Raw genomic sequence first — 9265 nt, 5'->3', positions numbered from 1 at the left:
GAGGCCGGAGGTTCGGGTGGCAAGCAATTCTGGGAGCTGTCCCAGGAGTTGGAGGAAGAACCTCACCGCTATGAGGACGCCGCGGAAGACACCGATCCTGACTACACAACCACTAGTGGCATCGGGGATGACACCACTGACGGTGCTGCCGAGGATGCCACCACTAATGATGGCGGCGCACGCACAGATGGCAGCCAACCGAAGAGGCAACGGAAGGACCGGTGCCCAAGCATGCTCGGCACCATCAAGGAGGAATTTACTGAAGTGAACTCCGACGGGCATTCGACGGCGCCCAAAAAATTAGTCAAGGGGTACTCGGTTCAGCTCAGGTGCATTCTCCGGAGCACCGTCTCAATCAACACCAAGAACCTAAGGCATAAGGACCGAGGGAATTTGCGCAACCTCCTCTTCACGAAGCTGCACGAACGATACAAGTTCCCCGCTAAGTTTGCAAACACACGCCTCTCAGGGAATAAAGTGAACAGTGCCGCCCTCACAAGGATGAGCACGGCCCTGTCTACTTGGAAAAGCACGGTGAAGGCAATGATTGAAAAAGGTGATAGTTATGAGAAGATCAAGGAAAAATATCCTTTGATGAGCGAAGATGACTACAAGGAGTTCAAGATCAAGTGCGAGAGCAGCGCAACCTCCGAATCAAGTTAGTGGGGGAAAGAAATGCGGAAGTTGAACTTAGGGGTCCACCTACTCGGTCCCGGCGGTTATAGAGTGGCGAAGCCTACATGGGACAAGGAGGATGCGCAGCGTGCCGAGCAAGGCCTACCGCCCCGCTTCGAGAAATACCGTGACAAGCAGACCAGGAACTTTCTCAGGGCCCGGTACAAGGAGGACCCGGTAACAAAGGAGCTTACCACGGATCCGAAGACCAGGGCGCTTGAGCTTGTTCTGGTAAGGAATACACCCTCGCGTAATTAGCTCCATATGGTTGCATCCTAATTAATCCCCAATATTTCTAAATGGTTCACATTCCTTCCGCAGGACAATGAAAGCAGTAGCGCGGGGGCGTCTCAGAGCTCCTCTTTCGACACCCCATTAAATAGGGCGTTGGACGTAATGAAAAACAAGGATAAGCTCAGTAAGCCGACGTTAGCTGGTCGTGTGGCCGGCAAAGGCTTGTCCACAAAATGGTCATCATACTATACTGCTGGTGGGCGAAAGGAGAAAAAGACCAGCTCGGAAAGCCAGTCGTGCGAGGTTGAAGCACTCAAGGCACAAGTGGCGCGGATTCCGGAGATTGTCTAAGAGCAAGTGCAACAACAACTGGGAACGACGCTCAACTCCATGGTGCCTACATTGATTCATGGGCTGGCGACATGGATTGCGGGCGGCCAACAGGGGCCTCCTCCGGTTCCCAGCTTCACGGCCAGCAACTCGCACAACGCGCAGGCGGCGCCATTGGTGTCTCTAGCGGAGGAGGTATTCGTGTCTCTGGCGCCGGCACGGGCATTGGAGCTTAATGCACCCGGGTGTACGCCGGCCGGCACCTCGCCAGCAAGCGGCCGCTCCGTTAGTTGCATGGGTGCCTCGACATTAGCCGAGCTCGACGGCATCACGATAACTAAGCCTCTCGGCCGATGACTTCATCTCCTTGCCTTTGACTGGGCATCCCTGATGCCCTACATGTTTTCGCAGGGTGCCGCCGATGTTCCTTGCACTCTCCTGCACTTCGTGGGTGGCGAGTTGGTCGATGTCGCCAAGGGCAGAATCGTTCAACCGGGCAACCCCGTGTTCCACGGTAATCCGATGCCACCCACAGTGTATAGGGTTGAAGTGGTTCGGGTGCTGCCAGGCTATGACGAGCTGTTACCTCCGAGTCGACCCGCTGGGTCCGGCGAAGAAGATGAGATGACCCTCAGCGTCTGCGTAAGCTGGCCCCTGCTTTGGCCGAAGAGCCAGATTCGTTTGGGCGCGGGGGACACCACCCCACAGACAAGACCGCCAGTCGTGCCGGCGCCAAGCTATGGCAAGAACGCCGCAACGTTACCGGACATGCCGGACATCCCAATGGCACAGGATCCAGACATGCATATGGCATAGGATCCAGACGACGACGACAACAACGACGGTACATTTACCAACGTCGATAAGTACTTTGCCGAACATGGGTACGGTGACGAGTTCTGCGGGCCTCCTTCTCAAGAAACCAACCAAGACGACCGCGATCTAGCTAGTACGGCGGAGAAACCCAATTGCAACAGGCGTCGTCTGGCATTCAGTTCTCAGGAGACGCCTCTAGCTGCCGCCTTCACCGAGCCTCAGATAGCTGAGGTGCGAAATATTATCAGCCCCAACACGCTCAAGAAGGCGGTTTGTGAGAAGAACTCGGTCCCATTACAGCAGATCAAGAAGAAGGGACGAAAACAAAAGGCTAAAAAGGGCGCCGGTGCGAGCCAGCCTGCACCGAGTACGATCCGTGCTCGGGACAGGCCACCTTCACCTAAGGATATCTCGAGGAGGGTGCATGTGGCGGGTAGGGCAATGCTACCGACAAATATGCTCAATGCTGCAACCGGTGCTATGCGGAGTCTGCATGACAGTGTTCTTTCTTTGGAGAAGCGGCATCTCAGAGAGAATGATGTGGCATACCCGGTTTTCGTGGATAAGGTGCCAGAGGGCAAGGGCTTTGTGGATGGCTCCATCGGGGGTACGATCGTTCTGCGATTTGATGACATCTTTCCTATGTTTAACCTTCATCCGCTGCACTACACCTTCGTTCGGCTGTTTTCGCTGAGTATGGAGATGCGTATCATTAGAGACAAGACCCCAGACATCATGATAGTCGACCCCTTCTACATGTGTGCCAAGCTCTTGGGCAGCGCTGGGGATCACCAAGTCGTGAGTTCACACCTCGAAGGCGTCATTCTAGCAAACCCAGATAAGGATAACTTCCTCGTGTCTTACTTTCCCGAGTAAGTCATCCCTTAACCGCCCCGTAACATATGATTTCCTAGATTTCGATCATTTTTTTCTAACATTCCGTGTTCTGTGCAGTGACACACATTGCACACTCATCCTCTTAAGCCCGAAATATTCCAATGCCACGTATTTCGACCCGAACCGTGACTCCAAGATAGACTACACAAATATCAAGAAAGTTCTTGATGATGCTCTCCCCGGCTACGCCAAATCTGGAGGCACCTTCACCAGGCCAGTTCGTAGGTACGGCAGGGACGTGTTCACCCACAATACTAAGTTCTGCTGCATCAAGCAGCGGTCAGAAGGATGCCTACTACGCCCTCCATCACAGCGGGCGATCGTACGGGACCATCATCACCTTCTGCTACCAGATAATCTCAAAGATTGGGCCGCGAGCTTGTCGGCAATCCAGGACGCGGACATCAGACAAGAATTCTTTCACTTCCAGTCGGAGTTTGCGGAAATCATCCATCAAGATGTCCTTCATACCTCGGGGTAGTTCTACCTCAGCTATCAACCGTCCAACAGTGAGATAGACACAACGCTACAAATGTAGGCTGACAATGCCCGCGATTTCATGACCATCACGACAGACAGCGGCTTCATCCACGCTCTGGTCCCATGAGTCGAGTCGAAAGTAGTGATGCTATGTGTAGTTCTGAAACATTGATTGGCTCATGTTGTAATTAAACTTTAATGAATTGTATGTCTCTTTGGTTTGGACGGTCGTTCAGCTTAGATGTAATCGATGCTATTTATTAGTAGGACCATGAATTGTGCTATTAATGTCTTGCTTTTCTCTTCCGATCCTTTTGTTGCATAGTTATATATTGCTCATGTATTGTCTGTTGTTTGGCTTGTGCATAGAGATGCCGTCGTATGTCGTGTACAAGGGTAAGGTTCCCGGAGTCTATGGCGACTGGGAGGAGTGTCGGAGACAGGTTCACCATTTCAGCGGTAATAGTTACAAAGGGTACACCACTAGGGCAGAGGCGGAATCTAGATACGCCCGCTATCTAGCGGGAGAGAGGAGGGAGCGTTGGAGGAACCGGATGAAGACCAGTTTCATCGTGATGATGCTCATCGTGATGACCACAGCTCTCTTCTATGTGATGGTAGTTTAGATGATCGATATCGACTTGTAATGTGAAGACAAACTCGCTACTCGCGGTCTCGAGACTTGTAATGTTCTATCTTTTTTCGGCATTTTGAATTCGGAGACTAATATGATGAATTGTATTCGGAGACTAATCTTCTATTGTATTCGATGAATCTGCTATTGCTGTGTGGTGTGATGTCTACTACACAACCTTCTTCTTGTAGACGTTGTTGGGCCTCCAAGTGCAGAGGTTTGTAGGACAGTAGCAAATTTCCCTCAAGTGGATGACCTAAGGTTTATCAATCCGTAGGAGGCGTAGGATGAAGATGGTCTCTCTCAAGCAACCCTGCAACCAAATAACAAAGAGTCTCTTGTGTCCCCAACACACCCAATACAATGGTAAATTGTATAGGTTCACTAGTTCAGCGAAGAGATGGTGATACAAGTGCAATATGGATAGTAGATAATAGTTTTTGTAATCTGAAATAATAAAAACAGGAAGGTAGCAAGTGATAAAAGTGAGCGTAAACAGTATTGCAATGTGTGGAAACAAGGCCTAGGGTTCATACTTTCGCTAGTGTAAGTTCCCTCAACAATACTAAGATAATTGGATCATAAAACTATCCCTCAACATGCAACAAAGAGTCACTCCAAAGTCTCTAATAGCAGAGAACGAACGAAGAGATTATGGTAGGGTACGAAACCACCTCAAAGTTATTCTTTGCAATCAATCTGTTGGGCTATTCCTATAAGTGTCACAAACAGCCCTAGAGTTCGTACTAGAATGACACCTTAAGACACAAATCAACCAAAACCCTAATGTCACCTAAATACTCCAATGCCACCTCAAGTATCCGTGGGTATGATTATACAATATGCGTCACACAATCTCAGATTCATCTATTCAACCAACACAAAGGACCTCAAAGAGTGCCCCAAAGTTCTACCGGAGAATCACGACGAAAACGTGTGCCAACCCCTATGCATAGGTTCCCAGTGTCACGAAACCCGCAAGTTGGTCACCCTAACATACATCAAGTGGCACGTGGTATCCCATTGTCACCACAGATATCCACGGCAAGACATACATCAAGTGTTCTCAAGTCTTTAAAGACTCAATACGATAAGATTACTTCAAAGGGGAAACTCAATTCATTACAAGAGATAAGAGGGGGAGGAGAAACATAAGATCCAACTATAATAGCAAAGCTCGCGATACATCAAGATCGTGCCAAATCAAGAACACGAGAGAGAGAGAGAGAGAGATCAAACACATAGCTACTGGTACATACCCTTAGCCCCGAGGGGGAACTACTCCCTCCTCGTCAAGAAGAGCACCGGGATGATGAAGATGGCCATCGGAGAAGGATTGCCCCCTCCGACAGGGTGCCGGAACGGGTCTAGATTGGTTTTTGGTGGCTACGGAGGCTTCTGGCGGTGGAACTCCCGATCTATCTTGCGTTCTGGAAGTTTGAGGGGATATCGAGTTATATAGGCAGAAGAAGCATGTCAGGGGAGCCACGGGGGCCCCATGAGGCTGGGGGCGCGCCCCCCACCCTCGTGGGCAGCTCCCGTATCTTCTGACGTGGGGTCCAAGTCCATCAGGTGTGTTTCCTTCCAAAAATAACTTCTCCAGTTGATTTCGTTCCGTTTCGACTCCGTCTGATATTCCTTTTCTTCAAAACACTGAAATAGGCATAAAACAGCAAATCTGGGTTGGGCCTCCGGTTAATTGGTTAGTCCCAAAAGTAATATAAAAGTGGATAATAATGCCCAATATTTCCCAAAAGAGTAGATAATATAGCATGGAGCAATATAAAATTATAGATACGTTGGAGACGTATCATGGTGTTGTCTATATTCTGTCCAATAATATATTTTGTAACCTGTGCAAAAATCAAAAAAGTAAAAAAAATAAAACCTAATATTCATACTAATGCCGCATCATCTCAAAGTGCGCCATTAGTATGCTGAAGGATACTAATGGCGCATGTTGGTCTATACTAATGGCGCACGGCGTGGTGTGCCATTAGTATACCAGATACTAATGGTGCACCTGTGGTGCGCCATTAGTATATAATACTTGTGGCGTGGTACTAGTGGCGCCCTAGTAGTGCGCCATTAGTAGGCAAAACTGGTGCGCCACTAGTAGGCCTTTTCCTAGTAGTGTTAACACAGGGACTATGGATGTTCTGGCTAGTTCGTACGGAGAGTTTCATATTAAGCTCCATATCCGAAACAAAGCTGACAACTTCACATGGACCCTCGTCGCCGTGTATGGGGCAGCCCAGGATGAGATCAAGGCCGTTTTTCTCCGCGAACTGGTTAATCTGGCGAAAGATAATCCCTACCCCATTCTTATTGGTCTGGATTTTAACTTGCTACGATTTCCAAATGAGAAAATCCGAGGTAGGTTTGATAATCATTGGCCTTTCCTTTTCAACGCTGTCATTGACAGTCTAGATTTGCGAGAGGTTTCCATGATTGGAAGACAGTTCACTTGGGTGAATAGTCTTCCGGAGCCGACATATGAGAAACCACACCGCGTTTTAAGGGATACCGACTGGGAATGCAAATTCCCAATGGTTTCTGTTCACGCTCTTCCTCGTATAGATGCTATTTCAGACCATGCACCAATTCTCTTAACCAATGGATTACCTCGACCACAGCACCAACGCAGGTTCAAGTTTGAACTGGGTTGGTTGCATCGGGATGGATTCCATGAAATGGTCAAGGAGGTGTGGAATAAACCGGTTGTCGGGCTTACCCCAATACACATATGGAACAACAAAATGTGTGCATTACGTTAGTTCCTTTGTGGATAGGCTAGGCACACAATAGGTATCCTCAAAAAGGAGAAGCTCCTTCTTTCATCTATTATTGATGATTTAGAAGCTCTGGCAGAGATTAGATCTCTCTCTGACATTGAAATAGAGATCAAGAGTCAATCAAATGCCCAGTTAGCTCGCATGTTGCACGAGGAGGAACTCAAGTGGTACCAACATTCAAACTCTCAATTTATCCTGAAAGGTGATTCGAATACGAGATTTTTTCATGGTGTCGCTAAAGGTAGACATCGGAAGAAACTTATTCATTCCCTACAACAGGAGGAGGGCACAATTGAAGGGCATGAGCAACTTAAGTCTTATATCACTAGTTATTATAAAAATCTATTCGGAACCCCTGAGGAAGGAAAATTCTCGATGGATGAGTCCCGAACAGATGACATCCCCCAGGTCTCTGATGCGGAAAATAGCCTTCTAACATCTCCATTTTCTGAGGAGGAAGTTAGAAAGGCGGTTTTGCTAATGGACCATAACAAAGCACCAGGTCCTTACGGTTTTCCCGCTGAGTTCTACCAGAATTTTTGGGAGGTCATCAAACAAGATGTCCTACTCTTGTTTGGATGCCTTCACGCTGGCCAACTAGAGTTGTTCCAGTTAAACTTCGGTGAAATTATTTTATACCTAAGGTTAATGAGGCTGAAAGGATACAACAATATCGTCCAATTTGCCTCCTAAATGTTAGCTTTAAAATATTCACCAAGGTAGCAACGATTAGGCTAAATTCGGTTGCTGAACATGTGGTTCGTCCTTCTCAAACTGCTTTCATGCAAGGCAGAAACTGAAGGAAATATGCCCTAGAGGCAATAATAAAGTTATTATTTATTTCCTTATATCATGATAAATGTTTATTATTCATGCTAGAATTGTATTAATCAGAAACATAATACATGTGTGAATACATAGACAAACAGAGTGTCACTAGTATGCCTCTACTTGACTAGCTCGTTAATCAAAGATGGTTATGTTTCCTAACCATGAACAAGGAGTTGTTATTTGATTAACGGGATCACATCATTAGGTGAATGATCTGATTGACATGACCCATTCCATTAGCTTAGCACCCGATCGTTTAGTATGTTGCTATTGCTTTCTTCATGACTTATACATGTTCCTATGACTATGAGATTATGCAACTCCCGTTTGTCGGAGGAACACTTTGTGTGCTACCAAACGTCACAACGTAAATGGGTGATTATAAAGGTGCTCTCACTAGTAGAAAACAGGGCTATGGTCCAGGCCGGCTCAGCCCATTTGTCCCGGTTCAGCCTAGAACCGGGACCAATGTGGGCATTGGTCCCGGTTCGTGAGCCCAGGGGGCCGGCCGGGCCACGTGGGCCATTGGTCTCGGTTTGTCTGGACCTTTTGGTCCCGGTTGGTGGGACGAACCGGGACCAATGGGCCTCGCTCCTGGCCCACCACCATTGGTCCCGGTTGGTGGCTTGAACCGGGACCAAAGGCTTCCCTTTAGTCCCGGTTCATGTCATCAACCGGGAGCAATGAGGTGCCTATATATACCCCCTCGTGCAAGAGCAGAGCACAATGCTCTGTTTTTTCTGGCCGAGGGGGAGAGGGCTTTGTGGTGCTCTAGCTCGCCTCCTATGCACATGAGGTGTTCGATGGAATGCCCGAGCCACACTACTTAAGCTTTCTCCTCTCGATGATGATGAACTTCTATTAATTTGGACACTTAATTATATATAATGCACGCAGATGAACCGGCAATGGATGTACGGTGACAGACACACCCGCGAGTACATTAAGGGCGTGCATGAGTTTCTCGATGCGGCTGAGGCAAACAAGCAGAATGGTTTTATGTGTTGTCCATGCATTGAATGTGGGAATACGAGGTCTTACTCTAACCGGAAAATCCTTCACTCCCACCTGCTTTACAAGGGTTTCATGCCACACTATAATGTTTGGACGAGGCATGGAGAAATAGGGGTTATGATGGAAGACGGCGAAGAAGAAGAGTACGATGACAACTATGTGCCCCCTGAATACGGTGATGTTGCAACGGGGGAGCTCAAATAATGAATTAATAGCAAACAGAATGAACTACAAAACTTTTATGAAAATAAAAACAATCAATTAAAATATTATGTTATGATCAACTAAAATAAAACTATAATATTCTTCAATAGCAAAAAGAATATAATTTTTGTGACCTAAAATCAAACTATAAGTATTTAATTGTAAGTATAAATAAAAAATAAATAGAAAAGAAGAAAAAAAAAATTCTATTTTTATAGTAAAGTTATTCATAAACTAGTGATTCACATAAATTTTTAAAAATTCAAATTTAAACTATTCAAAATTTAAAACTAATGGCACTAACAGAAAGTTTATAATTTTTGTGACCTAAAAGCAAAAAGAAATCACTAAAAAA

Source organism: Triticum dicoccoides, chromosome 5A (genome assembly GCF_002162155.2).
Source record: "Triticum dicoccoides isolate Atlit2015 ecotype Zavitan chromosome 5A, WEW_v2.0, whole genome shotgun sequence".
Lineage (NCBI taxonomy): Eukaryota > Viridiplantae > Streptophyta > Magnoliopsida > Poales > Poaceae > Triticum > Triticum dicoccoides.
The sequence above is the reverse complement of the archived record's forward strand: the minus strand, read 5'-3'. Positions refer to the sequence as shown.